Source organism: Callospermophilus lateralis, chromosome 14, assembly GCF_048772815.1.
Source record: "Callospermophilus lateralis isolate mCalLat2 chromosome 14, mCalLat2.hap1, whole genome shotgun sequence".
Classification (NCBI taxonomy): Eukaryota; Metazoa; Chordata; class Mammalia; order Rodentia; family Sciuridae; genus Callospermophilus; species Callospermophilus lateralis.
In genome coordinates, this window is record NC_135318.1 from 7,758,120 (window position 1) to 7,776,397 (window position 18,278).

Consider the following 18,278-nt stretch of genomic DNA (forward strand, 5'->3'; position numbering starts at 1 on the left):
CAAAAGCACCACCCAAGGAGGGCCTGGGAAGGGGCCAGCGAGCAGGTGTTGTATCCTCGGAGCACCCAAAGAGCCGGCTCTCACACTGCAGGTTTGCAAAGAATGAGGAGGGCTGAGGGTCGTGAGCTGAGACCTCCGAGTTTCCCCTTCTACTCTGATGTGGAGTGTTCTGCGGGAGGCACTCTGATCAGGCCCCAGGAAACCGGAGAAGAAATAGGTCTGCTCTAACCCTAAGCCTCTGCGTCAAGAGGAGGAAGAGATCAAGGCTGCGCCTTGATGCTCAGGGAGAAGTCCGGGCCTCCAGCACTGGTCATACCCCAGCCGACTCCTGGCGCGTGGGTGGCAGTGCCGTCAGTTTTCAGAGGACTCCGTCACATCTCTGCAATAACTTTCCATCTTTGCAGCTGTTTATGAAGTTTCCAGGTGTAGTTGATGGGGTGCTAAACCCACCAGTGTCTCCGTAACTCCCGCCCTCTCCCTCTCTGGCCTTTCAGACGTAGCTTAGTTTCCTGGGACGTGAAGCCTTTCCTGTCCACCACCATCAGTCCCAGGACTCCACACAGGCCGTGCCGGACGGCACCACATGTCCAGGCTCTGTAGAGACCAGGCGCGGGCCTTTTCCCCTCGGCGTTTTCTCAGTTTGTCGGGGTGCAGTTTTCTGGAATCAGGAGCCTAGGTAGCCCGCGCTGACGCCAGCGAGCAGCTGGCTTTCAGGAGAGGCCTTGGTCCTGCTGTGCACCCGCCTCCCTTGGCCCCAGCACTGGCCGGGCCTGCTGTGAATCTGGTGCTGCTTGCCGAGTCCTGGTCCCTTCTTTCTTTCCTCCAAATGCTGATGTCATAACCCCAGTGGGGACATCATAATCTTGCCACCACACAATGAGATTTTTTTCCTAGAGCTTCTGTGGAGGGATGAAGGAAGGGAAGGTGGGGGGAGACGATGGGAGGGGAGGGGGTGGGCTGAGGGGCAAGGTCGCGCGGAAGGAGAATGAAGGGCAAAACCGGGGACACCGGCCACGCCTGCCCTGGCCACAGCCACGAAGGGGTGGCCCAGCCTGCTGTAAACTAGAGGACCACGGCCCAGAGGGCTGTGGACCAGGAGACCAAAAGCGCCCCCAGGAAGGCCCTTCCTATGGAGTCAACGAAAGCCGAGCGGGGTCTTCACAACATGCCTGCCAAATTTCTCCTGGCAACCAAGGTACAGCGAAGCCGGGAGGGTGGACCGCGGACGTGGGCCAAAACTGTCCCCCTGCAGGCTTCTCAGCACAGATTCACCGGAGAGGACAGTGACTGAAATGTGGGGGAACTAGAGAGAGCCCTCCAAAGCAACTTGGAGTTTCAATTCCACTCTCTCCTCCAGGACAGGAGCAGCTTTGAGAAACAGGTGACATCTGTGCTGGCTCCTCCCCACGGCCTGGTCCCTCCTTAGTCCCTGTTCCCCGGAGCTGCGGCTCCTGTAGACTGAGAGCCATTGGCCATGCACAGGTAGACAGCGCGCAGGCCCAGAGTGGGGTAGGGAGGCTGAGGCAGGAGGACCAGGAGTTCTGGGCCAGCCTGGGCCACGTGGTGAGACCCTGTCTCAAAAAAAAAAAAAAAAAGGAAGTGCTGGGATATAGCTCAGTGGTCAGGCATTTGTAACAAGAGGCAGGCCCGGGCTCCTCCCTAGTAGTGGGGAAAAGAAAGTGTTTAGAGGAAGTGCAGTTGCGCGAGGCATCGGGACACCAGTCTGTGTGTCCTGGTCTGTTTCTGGGCTGGGCGAGGGCGGTGGCCAAGGGCGTCTCCACACACAGTTCCTGAATCTCTTCTTCTCAGCTTCATTTGTGGATGACCGTGGGAAAAAAAAAAAAACGAAGGCTCAGTTCTCCCGAGTCCAGAAGGACACTTGGGGAAAAGTGCTCTCCTTCCACAGCGCAGTCAGGACACGCCTGTGGGGATGTTGGCCCGCCCAGTCTTGAGCCCACAGGCTTCAGGACCACTCACTGGCTGCTCCCACATAACTCCTAGTGGTTCTCTGGGACCTTCAGGGTAAGACACTGGCTGTAGCTACTTCCCCAGGTAGCTGCTCAACAAACTCACAGGGCTGCTCAGTCACCCTCAGGGCCAGTCCTGACTGTGTTGAGAGCATTCCCACCAACGGCAGGCAGCCCCGAGGGGTGGCTCCACCTCTCCCCTGCCTCCTCTGCTCATCCCTCTGCTCAGCAAATACTGTGCCTGTGCATCTGGCTGTCTTCCCAGCCCCTCCTGCCAGCTCCTCAAGTCTCTGGATCTGAACTGATGGTTTGACATTAAGCTAATCTGCTGGTGTGGACCCAGTTGTCTCTTGAGCCTTTTTAACTAAGCAGCAGTTGATTCCAATTTTTATCAGTCTTCCTACTAATGCACTTTTTCTGTCTGTCCTAGGATCTAAGCCAGGAGCCCTCATGCATTTGTTTGCTGTGCCTCCTTGGTCTCCTCCTGTCTGCGACAGAGCCTTGTTCTCTCCTTCTCCCTCATGATCTCTCTCCCTGTCTCCCTCCCTCCCTCTCCCTCTCCCCCCCCCCATTTCTCTCTCTCTTTGTGGTACCAGGTATTGAACCCAGTGCTTTGCACACACCAGGCAACCATTCTACCATTGAGTTCTAACCCCAGCCCTTTTTATTTTAAGACAGACTGGCCTTGAACTTGCAATCCTCCTGCCTCAGCCTCCAGAGTATGCCCTCGCACCAGGCTGATCACACTTTTGAAAAGCACTCACCAGCTACTTTATTAGAAGGTGCCTCATTTTGGGTTTGCCTGATATATTAGCATAGCCAGGTACAAGTTATTGTCTATTCTGGGAAAGAAAGCCACGGAGTCCAGGGGCCCATTGTAGTGCACCTGGGATGTTCACCCTCATCCTCGGGCCAGGGCGTGTCTGCCAGGAGTTTCCACTGTAAAGTAATTTCTCCTTGTAGTGATAATCTTGAAAGGAATATCTGGAGACTGTGAATTCCCTGCTTCTCCTACCCTGGCCCACTAACCTTGGCTTCTGCCAGCGAATCCCGTCTGCAGCAATTGTAACGGTGGCGGGTTAAAGGGGAGTTCTCTTTCACTCATTCTTTCTACACTTATTAATTGGAATTCTTCAAGGCAGGGTTGTATCTTTATCATTTATTTGAAATTGAGTTATTATATCCATAAGGATTCATGGATTTTAAATTGGCTTCTGTTGTAATCCAATGGGGTCACTACTAACTTTGATAGACAAGTTCAACTTTGGTAACATGGGGGTACTTTCAGGTTGGCGCCTGTGCACTTTTAATACCCTTGCCCATATTTTGGGGGGGGGGCATTCCTTACTTTCTGGTAGCACAAAATCCTCCAGACTTTTTCTTGGGATTTTTTTTCAACTTTCACCCTGGAATCAGTTAGTCTTCTGGCAAATCCTTTTATTGGGAAAGGGCATTTAGAAACCAAGATCTGATAGCAGTGTGCTCATGGCCACGAAGGTGTCACTGTTCCTCATCACTCTCAGTAGACAGAGCTAGGGAATGTATGCATGGAGTGACCCCTGCATGCACCTGTCTCTACCTCGCCCTCATCTATCTGTACTCAAAGAACAAATGAGTCCTCACTGACTCCGATTCAGACAAGGAGCATTCTAGTCTTTCCCCTTTCCTTACTTGTAATTTCTTTCACTCAATAGCAATAAACCTTGTTCTTATTATCTACAATTTATAACCACCTCTTTTCTTTTCTTTTGTTGTTGTTGTTTTTATTGATGGACCTTTATTCTTTATATGTGGTGCTGAGGATTGAACCCAGTGCCTCGCACATGCTAGGCAAGCACTCTACCACTGAGCCACAACCCCAGCCCATATAACCACCTATTTTCAACCTTATTACCTCTCAGGAAGTAGCTCAGAATTACCCGCCCATAGCCCTGTCAGAATCACAGTTATGGATTGGAGCAAGTGTTTGTGTTTGGGTCTCTTGTTAGCCTGATGGTGTCCAGTCAAAATACTTTCTGCCGGTTACTTAGGTCGGTTCCTATCTTTTCCTTCCTGTAGTTATGTCAGTCATCTGGAACACAGTTAGACTCATTTGCCAGTCCACACTCCTCCTGTATTCCTACATCTGTTTGATTTTTAAAAAATTGCAAGTAGTAATATTCTTTGCAGTGTACAGTTATATGAGTTTGGACCAATTCATAGAGCAATGTCAGCACATCGGAGTTTGATGTCCTTATATTTAAGGTGGGTTTCCTATGGATAGTACATAACCAGGTCATGCTATTTACCTAAGCTTACGATTTCTATTTTTTACCTGGCATATTTAATGTAATTTATTTGTTTAATATGGTGGAATTTAAATCCATCTTAACTGGCTCTTTTCTGCCTGTGTTATCTGTTCTTTGTTTCTTTTTTCCATCTTTTTCTGCTTTCACTTGATTTGATTGAATACTTTTTTAGGATTCTGTTTTGTCACATTTTTGACTTATTATTTGTCTCTTAAGTGATTTTATCAATTGCCCAAATGCTGACAACTTACAAATGTATTTAAAATTTACCTAAAAGCATGGCTATAGCACTTTATGTTTAGGACGAGTACTTTACAGCAATATGTTCCCAAGTCTTTCCTCCCATCATTCTTGCTTTTTTCTTTCACATGATCCCTTGCCAGACAAAGCAGTGCTGTTATTTTTGCTTTAGACAGATGATCGAAAAACTATGGCAGAGGGGCCAAAATCTGGTCTGCCACCTGTTTTATCAATAAAGTTTTATTGGAATGAAGTCACGTCCATTTGTTTATACATCATCTATGGCTGTTTCTGTGCCATAATGGCATAGAGATGCGTATGTGAGAGACGATGGGACCTGCAAGTCTATATATTTGCTAGCATTCTTACAAAAATTCTGATGATGATTTGTATCTTATTTCTCATCATAATTTGCTTTGTCTGGCAGCCTTCAAGATTTTCTCTTTCCTCTTTTTTTTTTTTTTTTTTTGGTATCAGGGATTGAGCCCAGGGGTGCTTTACCACTGAGCCACATCTCCAGCCCCCTTTTATATTTTATTTTGAGACAGAATCTTGCTAAGTTGCTCAGGGCCTCGCTAAGTTACTGAGGCTGGCTCTGCACTTGCGATCCTCCTGCCTCAGCCTCCGGAGCCACTGGGATTACAGACATGGACTCCTGTGCCCAGCTTCTTCTATTTTGAGTAGTTGGAATATGACATTGCGTTCTCCCTCTCTCTTTCTGTGCTGATATTTATCCAGCTTGGTTGTTTTTGTATTCTCAGCTTCTTGGATATGTGGTTTGGTGTCTGTCATTAATACTGGAAAATTTTAGGCCATTATTTATTTTAATATCTCTTTTTTCCTTCCTTATCTCTTTCTTTCTTCTCAGATTAACACACACACACACACACACACACATATTTATTTATTTATGATATATATATAAATACCATTTAATATTGGCCCACAGCTCTTGGATGACCTGTTCTTTCTTTATTTTCTAATCATTTTTTTCCCTCTCTGTTTTGGTTTGATTAGTTTCTGTTGCCTTCAGCTTCACTAATTCTTTCCTCATTATGCTAGACTACCGATGAGTCCATGGAAAATCTTGTTCCTCTTTGTTGGCTTGCTCTTCATTTCTAACATTTTAATCTGACTCTTACACTTTCCTTGTCTCTGTTGAAGGTGTTTTTATGACCTTGCATATTATTTATGTGATCTGGTCTGGAGCAATGTAAACCTAATGCACTAGGGGACTCAGTCTATTAATCCTAGTTTTAAAAAATATCCATGTCAGACAGCTCCAGCACCAAGTCATATCTTAATCCGGTTCTTATCACTGCTGCCTCCTGGAAGTGTGCTATTCTCAACCTTTCATTTGCCCTGTGACCTTTTTCTTGAAAGCTGTATGTGGTGAGCAGAACTGCAGGACACGGGTAGTTTTTGTCCCTGTGTTGCCTTCTGGTGGGCCTTTAGTGTGGGGCGGAATGACGTCAGGCAGAAGTTGGGTTGGTTTCAGGTTCATGGCTGCAGTGGTCATCCTCAGTGAACCACAGCTTTCAGATCCCCATGGAAACACCCTGTGTTTTAGGGTGGAGTTTGGTGTGTCACAGAAATGTGTGCATGACCCTCGCTGTGGCCTTGCTCTTTCACTGTTCCTCATCTCTCTGCGCGTTCTGTCACTTGTGTCTGCCCGCTGTGGCTCTTGTTGCAGTTACCTGAGGACATGGGAGAGCAGGGAGCGGGAGCTCTCTGTGGTCCTGATAGACGCTCTAGAAGGCAGACTCGCTGGTTCCCAGAGGTCTGACTTCCTCAGTTCTGTCCCTTAGCAGCAGATTTCATAACTACCACAATTTAGATTTTTTTTTAAAGAGAGAGAGAGAGAATTTTTTTTAATATTTGTTTTTTAGTTTTCGGTAGACACAACATCTTTATTTTATTTTTATGTGGTGCTGAGGATCGAACCCAGCACCCCGCGCATGCCAGGCAAGCACGCTACCCCAGCCTTAAAATTTTTTTTATTTGTTCTTTTTAGTCATACATGACAACAGAATGTATTTTGATATACATACATGGAGTATAATTTAACTACCTGCATGTGATATTTTGCCATATTTGTAACAGCTTTGATGTGGCATAAAAGTATCTGTGATTTTTGCTGGTGGTGGTGATGTTGGTCACATATTCAGGTAATACTATTGCTGCTTATTGCCTATGTTCATAATCGAAAGAAATACTACTAAATTCCAGCTAGAAGTTAGTGAAATTAAAACATCATTTCCCCACATTCAAGTTCATAGACTTCTGTTTTCTATCTACTGAGCCCCTGGACTCCTAGTTAAGAACCCTCTAATATAGACTGACCTAGCCTTGAAGTAAGGGACTATCAGACAGGATTTATTCCTGGCTGCCTGTGTGACATTGGACATTCTACCTCACCACTCTGACATGTATTCCTTCATTAGTAAATAGAAATAATAAGAGTGTTAATTAATGAGATCACTGAGAAATCAAAAAGGATTAAATTATGTCTATGAAGGATTCTGAAATGCCAATCCATAGCAGGGTTCAATTAATAAGCGTAAGCTCTCTTTATAGGTTGATGTCAGGCCAGGAGGCCACCGATAATGACAATGTCAAAATAACAGTCCTTCTGGTTGGGGTCTGCTGCAGTGTTGAAATGGTAGGTATCTGTACCCCAAAAGATCATATGCCACAATCTTGGCTCCTAGTGTATCTGTGTGGCAGGTGGGACCTAGTGGGAGGTAGTCAGGTCACTGGGGACGTGTCCTTGGAAGAGGTCAACGCTGGTGCCTTGGACAGAGTAGTTCTTGCAGAAGTGGGTTGTCCTGCAGCAAGGCTACCTGTGTCTGCATGTAGCTGTTTCCCTTTCTGCTTCTCCACCATGTGGTGCCACAGAAAGGGGGCCCAGGTCAGAGGCTGAATGACCAATTGCTCGATCTTGAACTTTCAGCCTCCAAAACTGTGAGCTAAATTAAGCTCCTTTCTTTACAAAGCTCTCAGCCTTGGGTATTTTGTTATAGCAACAGAAAGTAGACTAATACAGGGTCTTGAGATGGATATGATTTGTGCTAAATTCCACTCTGTAGTGAAATGTCTTATAATCTGAGAGTGAATATAAACCTTTAGCTGGAAATACACGGAAGACCAGTCATAAGGATATGCACTGGATTTTGAAATGTATTGTCCTAAAGACAATAACCAGAATTCTAAGTGTCCATTTATGTGAGCGAGTTGTGTGTGTGCGCCTGCGTGTGTGTACAGACGGCAATTCCAACCAATATTTCAACATGTGTTTTAAAGGAAAGCAGAGAGTCAGGGATCAGGAGAGTGGCTGGTGACAGTGTTCATCCCTAAATGTGCCTTCTCCAGTCAGCAACACGCACCCCACCTCCCTTCAGGCTGCAGCCCTCAGTGTTCCCCGAGCATGCTCCCTGGGGTTTCCACCCCCTTCTCTTTGCAGATTCCTGGAAGCTGCTCAGATCATCTGGCTTTAATGTAGCAGTATGTATGATTGTGAACACACACACACACGCACACACAGAGGTTGGTTCCCACACCCACCTGTGCACACACTGCTATGGTCCAGCAGCATGACTCTCCCTGCGCTTCTTTTCTTAGGAGAGGAGGAAGCACAGCTTGTTGGCCTTCCTTGTGGAGAAGGATAAGCTCTACCAGTTCCACGTTATGAAAAGTGCAAATGGAGGGCATCTAGGAAGTTTCCTCTTATTTGTTTGTTGTTTTGGTACCAGGGATTAAATCCAGGGGCACTTAACCACAGAGCCACATCCCCAGCCCTTTTTATTTTGAGGCAAGATCTTGCTAAGTTGCTGAGGCTGGCTTTGAACTTGCAATCCTCCTGGGATTACAGGTGTGCACCACTGCGTCCAGCTGCAAATTGCCATTTCAAGATCAAACTGAAGTTCAGAGTGGTTAAATATCTTGAACAAAGTCACACAGTGAAGTGACAGGGCAGGTCACTGGTGAAGTGACAGGGCAGGGTCATAAAGCCATTTATCCTGATTTCAAATCCTTTGTTCTTTCTATTATGCCACCCTTGATATTCTACCCAGTTTGTACATGTGTGACCCTGCAGAATGGGGAAGAAACAGTGGTGTGGGGGGCGGGGGGGGGTTGAAGGCATGTCCTTACAGTGCAATCACCCTCCCCTGACCCCAGTTTCAGTCAGCTGTGGAGAGCTCCAGACACCAAGCAGATGTCCTATGGATGGGTGTGAGCCAGCAGAACTCAGTTCTTCATGGTGAAGGATATTATCACTTGGGGGCATATCCAGTCCCTTTTGCTCTCCTTACTGCTGTAGAGCTGACAAACGACTACATCATGCGGCATTGTAGGTCTTAACTGTGCAAAGGTCCCTCTGCTGAACCGTCTGGTAGCTGAACAAGTACCCTGGGCTGGCTCAGATGTCCTAGCACCTGCGAACAGGTGGCACAATGTCGTCTTTGCAGAAACCTGATTTTCTTTGGAAGCCAGCTTCCCTCACTGGGGCCAGTGGCTGGATTGCTCCCTGATTGATGCCTGAGCTTTGTGTTTGGGTTTTGCAGCGTCTTGGTGAGCCCACAGGAGGAACTGAGCAGCAGCCTGCCTTCAGCACAGGTTGATTGGATTTGCAGCTGCCCGGATGTCCTTTGGGTCTCTTCAGGTCTCTTCAGGTCTAGGAAGCTGACTCAGTTCAGGTTGTTAGAACAAATACCGCAGACTGGTGGCTTCCTGAGAGAAATTTGTCTCTCGCAGATCGGGGGGCTGCAAGTGTAAGCTGAGGCTGCCAGTGTGGGAGCCTGCTGTCGAGGCCCTTCCTGGATGTAGACCTGCCTCCTCGCTGCGTCTTCCTGGCAGAGAGCTCTGCCCTTATAAGAGCACTCACCCCACCACGGGGGCTGCCTCCTCGTGACCTCATCTAACCCTAATGGCACCCAGGCCCTGCCTCCTGATGCCATCACACTGGGACTTCAGGCTTCAACATGGATTTGGGGGGAACAGACATTGAGTCCACAGCAGATGCATTTCTCAGTAGAAGCTCAAAGCAATTCCAAATATGTTTTCTTCTGGGGCACATTCTGGTTTGGACTTGCCAAGGACTAAAATATTAGAAATTTAGAAACAGCACCTGTAGTCACTGTCCCAAGTCCCCCAAGTGGCCCCATCCCTGTACTTCATCTCTTCTCCCAGGTTTACCCTTCCCTTGGCTAACTCTGTGATCCAGCAGGCCCCTGCTCTGCTGTGGCTGGATACCTATGTCCTGCCAAAGAGTTTGAACGACATCCTTGGGTCTGGCAAAGGAGGTGCTGCTCAGGATAAGGTCTTGGGAAGGCTGGGAAGAGCCCAAATTCCACCAAGCCAAATGCAGACATGCAAATCTGAAGCATGTACCAAAGTCATAATTGCCCAGGTGACAGCGTGGTTCCTAAAAGTCACTTGGGTCCTGCATTGTACTGAACAGCCATGGCCTCGCTTAGCGTGGAGTCATGCAGCTGCTGGGGATTGCCACTCTGGCTCTGTTGGGAGAGCAGGGACATTTGCCCTCTTGCCTTTGACAGGCAAATGGACAAATATCTGAAACAACACTTAGTGGATGTGGGACAACAGGTGGTGCAGGCCAGTGTTTCCTGGGAGAAGAGAAGCAAACCAGGGGAGACTTACCAGGGCACCTGCTCAGCAAGGAGAGGCAGCCAGGCAGTGCCCTGAGGGCTTGCTGAGTTCCAGAGACAGGCTGGATTCAAGGCCAAGGCAGCTGGACCTGCAGGCAGAGTTCAGGAAGCTGCAAGGGGTGTGAGTCCTTGGCCGAGTGCTGACCTCCACAGGAACAGGAGGAAGCCACCACAGAGCGGATCAGAAGGGGGAGCCAGGTGATATTTGTGTAGAGGTGAGGGCATGCACCTCCTCTGTGCTGCACAGCCACGTCCCTGGCTTGGTGCAGTTTCCTGTAGGCAGGAACCATACCAGTGGGGGAAGAGTTTGTGTTCCAAGAATCCAAGAATCCTTTGATCCTCTTCCTTTTAAAAGGAGGAGCCTGACCCACCTTCCCCAGTGTGCTGGACTTGCTAACTTGCTTCCAAATGAGAAAGCATGGCGGCAGGGACGGTGGTGAAGGGCCCTGTGGCTTCCACTGTGCCCTGTCTTGGGAAGCCAGAAGCAGCCCCCTGGAGAGGTCCACGTGGCATGGAGCTAGCCCCTGGGGTCAGCTGTCTTGGAAGCAAGTCCTCCAGCCCAGTCAGCGGACTCAGCTCTGGCACCACCTTGATGGCAACCTCAAGAGGCCGGGTGTGAGAGCTACCCAGGAGGGCTGTTCCTGGGTTCCTGACCCAAGAAACCCAGGGATAATAACTTCATTGTTATCGTTAAGTTGCGAAACTTTGAGGTAAACTTTTAGGTGGCCTTGGGTAACTGAAACTAGGTACTCCCAGGTGGAGTGGGAAGACACGCCCCGCCCCACCGGCAATGCAGAGCAGGGAGGGGCAGGAAGGGGGCTGCTTCTGGAGAGGTAAGTAAGTGGCCAGTCAGCCCCCACAAGCGGGTAGCTCTGGACCCCTCTGGAACCAGGCCTGACGTCAGCCTCAGAAGGATGGAGGGATCTCTGGAACTTGATTGCGTCTCAGAACAGTGACATTTCAAGGAGTATGACGAAATGCAGTCATCCGCAGGGCACACTTGACAAGGTGCTGTCCAAACAGAAACACCAGCTGTGAAGAGAAACAGGAGACCATCACCCACAATTTGCAGAAAAGTCACTCAATATGAACAGAGATGCTGGGAAGGAAAGACTTGGTGGAGAAGGTGGTTAAAACAGCAATTATTCCTGCAGCCACGCTGCTGATGTCATGGAATGCGGACTCTCTGGGCTAGTCAGGGTCCTCCAGAGAAACAGGACCAACAGGACAGTGACAGAGATGGGGAGAGATTTACCCCGGAAACCGACTGGTGGTTATGGAGACTGAGGAGTTCCAACACCCCACCTGGAAGCTGGAGACCCAGGGAAGCCAGCGGCAGGGCGCGTTGAGGTGAAGGCTGGAGAACCTGCAGTTCTGATGTCCACGGCCAAGGGAGGGGTGTCCCGTTTCCAGGAGAGACGGTGTCCACCTTTCCTCTGCTCTCCTGGCCCCAGCTGATGGGATGGTGCCCGCCCACTTTGACGACTGTGGCTCTTCCTTGCTCAGTCCACTGATTCCCAATGCCAGCCTCTTCCAGAAACATCCTCCTAGACACACCCAGAAGTAATGCTTTCCCAACTATCTGGGTGTCTCTTGACCCAGTGAAGCTGACACCTAAATTTAACCAGGACCTTGCCCCATTAAGACTCGGAAATTGTCAGATTAGGTCAAGAAAGAATACCTGGGGCCAACAAGAAAATTGCCTGAAACACACCCAGAATGGGGAGAGATATGCAGGGCTAACAGAATCAGGAGAGGCCCGGGGGAGCCCATGGACACTAGACCACTCTAGACCACTTGGGCTCGGCGCAGGGGGCTCAGGTGAGGGCAGGGAGAGTCACGTGGTTCTGCCTGAGAACAGTGTCTGCCCCTCAGGGGACTCCTGCTGGGTGCTGCTTTGTTTTGTGGCCTGTAAGAAGGTCCTGCTCTTACCCCTGGTTACAGGGTTAAATTTGGGGCACAAAAAAATTGAAGTCATCTTCCCAGAGATGTCAGTAATCACAAACGCCAGTGAGAAGCCAGCTAGACCCTTGACTGTCCACCAGGGGAAGGGAGTCAAGAGCTGCTGCCCTCTTCCCTGAGCAGCGGCTGAGAGGCCACATGGCCCAGACGGACAGCCAAGCCTGTCCTTAACTGGGTCTCTTTAGCGAGCTCTCAGAGGTGCTGCACCCCGTTTTCTAATTTTCCGTTTGAGGACAAATCTTCCTCGATCCAGGGAGGAGACAGGCCTGGTCAACAGCAGGAAAACCTTCACAGCTAGCCAAGGGGAGCCCCTGCGACAGTCTCCCGGCAGGCGGACCAACAAGGGCCCCAGAGTCCTGCCCCAGCCGTGCCACCAACTGTCCGAGAGAACCATGGTAGACTGTGAGACAAGCGTGGTCACTTTCATCCTCCAGTGACGGCGAATGAGAAAATTCTGTGCACGGTGTCGTGTGTCCACGGGTAATTTGTGAAGTGTGAGCTGCCGGGAGTCAAGACCACCGCTCAGTGGGACACAGTAGGAACCTCATTGGTGGGCACAGCAAGCCCAGCTGTGCCGTATCTCTGTCATCTGCTGAGGTGCGGTGACCTCTGGTACCAACAGTGTGATTTGGCAACTAGAACAGAATGAACGGCGGAAACCGGTTCTAAAAATACAACAGCTCCACTGTCGGTGATAAGTCTGTAAACATGATACAGACTTGAGCTGGGAAGTGAGAGGGACGTTCTCTTGCTCGTCACTTGGTCCCAAACCCTGCTGAGGAGGCTGAGGCTTAGGCAGCACCTGCCCCACACGGGCTGCGCTGGACTTGACCTCCGGCCCGTGAGCCCCAGACTTGCGCATCCCACCAGGCTGCCTGATGGTCATCGGAGGCCACTGGAGGCCATGCGGGAACAAGGCCAGGCACTTGCAGGAGACGGCAGAGTCCCCACGAGCTTCAGAAAAATAAGCCAAAGCATTTTCCTGTGGCCTCCTTGGGCTGGACGGGGTCCATGGAGAGCACATCTTGGCTACGGTCACCCAGCTGGTCTCTCGTGGCTGACCCAAACCACAGGCAAGAGTCCCACACAGTCCTGCCATGAAAAGAAGCAGTGCTGAGCTCAACCCACCGCGTGGGATGGGGCTCGAGGCGGACGAGGAGAAGCCTGGGGTGACACCATGTCTCCTATGAAGCCTTTGATAGCAGGAGAAGTGTGGCACAGGGTGGGCTTCCTGGCCTGGGTTCTGCTACTGGCCGGGTGGCTTTGGTCACCTCTCTGCCTTAGTGTCTTTATCAATAACATGGGACTCTGGGGGCTATTTGTGAGGAACCAATGTCCAGGCGCCGACCTTAGAAAGGCGTCTGGCTTAGGGGAAGGGTGGCTAAGTGCTGGTCATCACCCTCGTCACCCTCGTCACTGCTCATGGCTGCCGGTCACCTCTCTGACCCCAGTTTTCCTGTCCATTAAGGGGAACTCTTAAGCTTCTCTGCCTCTGAGCTCTCCTCTGGGTTGCTGCTTTCTTCTCGGCCCTGGGGAATGTGAGACTGGAGGCCAGCTGCTCCCGGCTGACCCTCACACCTATTGAACAAGGTCGCAGCGACTTAGGATGAATGCAGGGGGGCAGAGGGATGATTCTGCGCCTCCTGGGGCTGGCATGGCAGCCACTGTTCTAAGCAATGGGATGGTCTTGTCCGGGTCTTATTGAGGGTCTTCTCCACGGCCCCTCCCTTGTGCCTTTCTCCCCTCATGCCCCGGCTCTGTGTTCCAGTCCTGCTCGTTATGAATCTTGCCCATGTGACCAGAGAAGGCCCGTAGCCCCTCTTTCTTGCTCACAGGGAGAGAGAGCCCCGGGGGCTTGCTGTGCTCTCCCTCCCTCTCCACCCCTGCCCACCAGGGACCATCACAGGCCTTCTTTCAGCCCTTGCCCACCCAAGACTGTTTGGCCCATGACGTTGCTGACCCTTTGTTAATTCTGCTGTTTGATACCTGGCCTAGATTCACCTAAATTTGTGCCTTTCAGGCCACCAATTTCCCCTGAATCCTCCTTCTTGGGGACTGGGCAGGTCAGGCCCCACATCCGTGTGAACCTCTTGGGTCTGTGTGAGCGCTGCCCAGACTGTGCATCCACTGAGGACAGGCCGCAGGCCTGGTCCGCTTTCTCACGCAGCCTCAGTGTCAGCACAGGACCCATGCTGCTGAACCAAGTACAGGCGAGAGTGAGCCTGGCAGTGGCTTCTCCTGTGTGGATGGTGTGACATGTGTCCCACTGGACAGGGGTTACCACCCAGGTGCCAGGGTGAGCCCTCGTGTCTCTGTTCTGAGCCTCTGGACATTCTGCGGCAGTGAGTGTGGGTCCTATGAGTCCTGACTGCCCAGTTTGTGGCCAAGGGGTGCACATGTGCTGTTTAATCCGTGCAGCTGTAGGGATTATTGCTGAACAGTGGGAACTTTGGATGACATTTGCTCTAATGAAATTTCTATTGAGAATTGTCTCTTGTGAAATTGAGTTACATGAGTGAGAATAAATAGGCAGAATCCTTATTGGGGCCTCCACCTGGGAAGGAGACAGGACAGAGATTTACTGGGTGCCTGTGGGGGTTTAGGGACGTTGCCCTGAGGAGTGAGTGCCCAATTCTAAGGATGCTCCTGCTGTCGCTCAGGTGGGTAAGGAGGAGCCTTTGGCATTTGAAGTTAAGGTGGGACCTTCTAATGTCACAGGCCCAGGCCCAGGTGCATTGGCCTTTTGTTCCTACTGTCTCAGGATGGACTGCAGGGGCCTGCCTGCCAGGATCCCCACCTATGGTCAGTTGTGCGTCCTTTCCCTTTATCTCCCTGAGACTTCTCTTGCCTTCCCAGATGGCTGGCTCTAATCTATGAGCCCCACCCTGCTTCTGGGGTGGGCCTTTGGACAACCCCAGAGTGACTGTCCAGACCTCAGTGCGTGTGTTCCTAACATTCCCTCTCCCTGGATCACCCTCTTCTCCTCCTCCTCCCTCAGGAATCACCCTGTCCAGCCAGCCACGCGTGGGGTCATATCCCGTCTTGGGTGGACTTCCGGATTTCCTCTTAGAGCCGCTCTGTTGGCACCCTCCCCCAACTCTGCCCTAGTGAAATGGCACCAGGTCACTCCTGGTTCCCACTTTGTTCCTAAGGGCCCCAGCAGGGGAGTGCCTGTGATGACATCACCTCTTTGGGAGCCCTCAACTATGGACTGGCCCATAAAGGGTACATTTCTTGGAGCAGAATTCAGTGTCCTTTCTTTGAGATCCCCCTGCAGGGGCTTTACAGAGCCAACTGCCGATGCCGTAGTTGGGGGGAGACAGGCAGCTGTTCGCCCAACTATGGTGGCCCTTGGAAGAGGGATGCTCTCCCTCCTGCCCACTGCCCAGGGATTCCGGGTCAGGTGGTAGAGCCCTTTAACTGTGCAATGGTTGATTTAGAAAAGTTCAGAGTTCCCAGAATACTACCGCTTGTTGTCACCAGCTGAAAGAGGGCGGGTGTGGCTTTCCAGTTAGAAGAAAGGGGCTCATATCTTTGTCCTCTGAAGAGAACAGCTCCTGGGATGGTTAGGAACAACAGTTTCCCTGGCTGAGCCTGCAGCAAGTGTTCTCAGCAGGACGCCCCTTTTGTCCTTGGGAGATGATGCTTGGATGCTTGGGGCTCTCAAGGCATCCCTCTTAAGAGGCGGGCAGTGGCCCCCTGGGTTGGGCCCTCACTGTTGTCACTGCTGGGCTAGGCAGTGACCAGATCCTTCTGAGAGTGGCCACTCCTCAATGTACTGGATTTTAGGGTTGGTGACCTTTTTATCCTCCAGGTGGACCAGTGCTGTCAGCAGCTGCACCCCATTTCCCAGATTGTGAAAATGAGTCTCTAGAACCCAGGACACCAGTGTTGCTTGGCCCAGAGACGACTGGGCAGCTCCTTCCTCCTCAGGCACCTGAAGATAGTTTACTCAGCCTGTGGGTCTTTCTCCTCTTCCTGGACCGACCACACCAGGTCCTGGGATTGGCCCAGGGGATCACCTCAGCTCTAGGGCTGAGTCACAGCCCTGTCACCAGCCAGGTTGCTGACAACACAGCTGAGGGCCCTCCCAGGGGGACTCCAGACAGGAATTGGAAGGGCCAGGAGCTTTGGAGAATCCAATTCATTTCACAGCCTGAGTGTGATCTAGGTTCTAGCGAGTTTTCTTCTCATTGCCTGTTTGTCAGAAATGTCCCCCTGTGAGTCTGGGTAGGGCGAGATCTAAGTCTTTCTGAATCCAGGCCTATCCTGCTCATCAGAGCTGACTTGTGGGGACTGCAGCCCAGTGGCCAGGGGCATGGATACCTCCTCCCCTGGACAAAGTTCTCCATGCAGCTGCCTCCAAATTCCTCCCTCAGGCCAGCTTGGTCTGCCCCTTCCATTCATGTGCAAGTCTATGCATTTCACCTCTAGAATTACCCAACCCACTTCTCAGGGGCAGAGCCCTGTGCATCCCGGCCCTGGTTTCCTGCAGCCTGTCTGCTGGTGTCCACTCCTGTGGTCTTTTTTCCATATACAGCTTCCAGGCTGCCCTACAAGACCCTAGTCACCTGGCCCCACCGCCCTTGAGAGGCTGCCCCAGCACCTCTGGACTCGGTGCTGCAGCTCCCAGGCAGCCCCTCTCCCCATCTTGGTGTGCTTGGACTTTCTCATCCCGGGGTCTCAGCCCAAGTGTGCGGCTGCTGATGGTCTGACGGAAGTCCTGCTTGTATTCAGACCCTGCCCCGCCCCCTGGGGAGCGTGTGAGCAGGGGGCCGTGGCTGCTGACTGCTGGGTTAGCAGAGGACCACTGTGGCACAGCTACGTGTGCAGGAAAGGTGGTCAAGCAGCTGCCACTTTAAGGTTGAAGAAAGGCGGCTGAGAGGGTCACAAGGGTCAAGGATGTGCCCAGGAACCTGAGGAGGAGGCCGGGAGGGCAGCGATAGGCCCAGGTAGGTTTCCCTGGCGTATTCCCAGGCTGCCCTCCCTTGCAGATTCTGCACACCACCCCACTCCAAGGCATAGTTGTTACGTCAGTCTAGACTGTCGAGCTTTGGCTCTGGTCAGGAGGATCAGAGACGGGGCATAGGGCTAAAGCAGGCAGCCAAGGATGGCTGTCGGGTGCCGCCTTCCTCCAAGGGAGCTTCCTGACGCGGGCCTGAGGGCCCTGAAAGCAGCCTGGCCGTCGGCCTCCCGAGGCTCCCTCGCGCCGCCCCTCTAGCCCCGCCCCCGGCCGCGCGCCCCGCCCTCGCCCCGCCCCCGGGCGCGCGGCGCTGACAGCGCGCGGCGGGCTGGTGTTTGCATACAAAGGCGGCGGCGCGCGCCGGAGGGTGAGTCTCGGCCGCGTGCCGGGCCGCAGCTGCAGGGGCGGGGCGGGCCGCGCTTGGCGGGGGTCTGGGGATCGGGGACGCAGCCCTTTCTCGGCGGCGCTTGTCCAGGACGTGGTTCGGGGAGGAGGGCGGAGAAAAGGGCCGGGAGGCCGGGCGGGCCGCGCGAGCATCCCTAGGGCCTTTCCCTCCCGAGCGCACCCGGAGGCCGCCCCGGGGCCGGACGGCCGCCCCCGCGCGCGGAGCCCCCGGACTGCAGCGCCGAGGCCGGCGGGGAGTGCGGGTGCGTTCCGGCTGCGGAGCGGTGCGCCCCGGCCCGGCTGAGACCCGATGGAACTCTCTGGAGGGAGTCAGGATTCCTGCTTTGTGACTGAGGAAACTGAGGCTCAGGGAGGCTGACCTACGTGCCCAAGGTCACACAGCGGCCGGGCTGCGGGCCGGCCGAGCCCAGGTCGGTTCTCAGATTACAGACCTCTTCTGCCAGGCCTCCTTGCCCCTTTCCTGCCGCCTGTTGGGCACGAGGCCGATTCATTCCATCAGTTGCCCCGAAAACAGTTTTGGAGAAGGCCAGGAAAACATAGGGTGAAAAGCAGTGTTTGGAGTGAGCATCTAGGCTGATAATTTGTGTGGTCAGTTGTTGCCGGAGAAAGCCGAGGTCAGCCCGGGTGTTGACCACCAGGCAGAAAACTTGAGCTAACACAACTGGCAGTATTGGTTGGGAGATTTTGGAACCCGCCCTTTGCCACAGGCTAGGAGCGTTTTGGGAAAGGTGAGCGGAACACCGACTTTAAATTGGGGGTGGTTGATGGTAAGGATCCTGAAATG

At 52.1% G+C, this 18,278-nt stretch overlaps 1 protein-coding gene across 5 annotated transcripts in view; it reads left to right on the plus strand.

Annotated features, from left to right (window-relative positions):
• Positions 1-18,278, plus strand: part of Lpin1 (lipin 1) — a 112,742-nt gene that overhangs the window by 34,482 nt on the left and 59,982 nt on the right. The window contains exon 1 of one of the 5 annotated variants that reach the window (XM_076833093.2): positions 17,429-17,456. The exons of 2 other annotated variants lie outside the window; for them this stretch is intronic. The gene's annotated coding sequence lies outside the window, so the exon portion shown is untranslated. Of the gene's footprint in view, positions 1-17,428; positions 17,457-17,648; positions 18,223-18,278 lie in introns of those variants that run through there. 2 more of the 5 variants (XM_076833087.1, XM_076833088.1) reach the window with 2 other exon arrangements.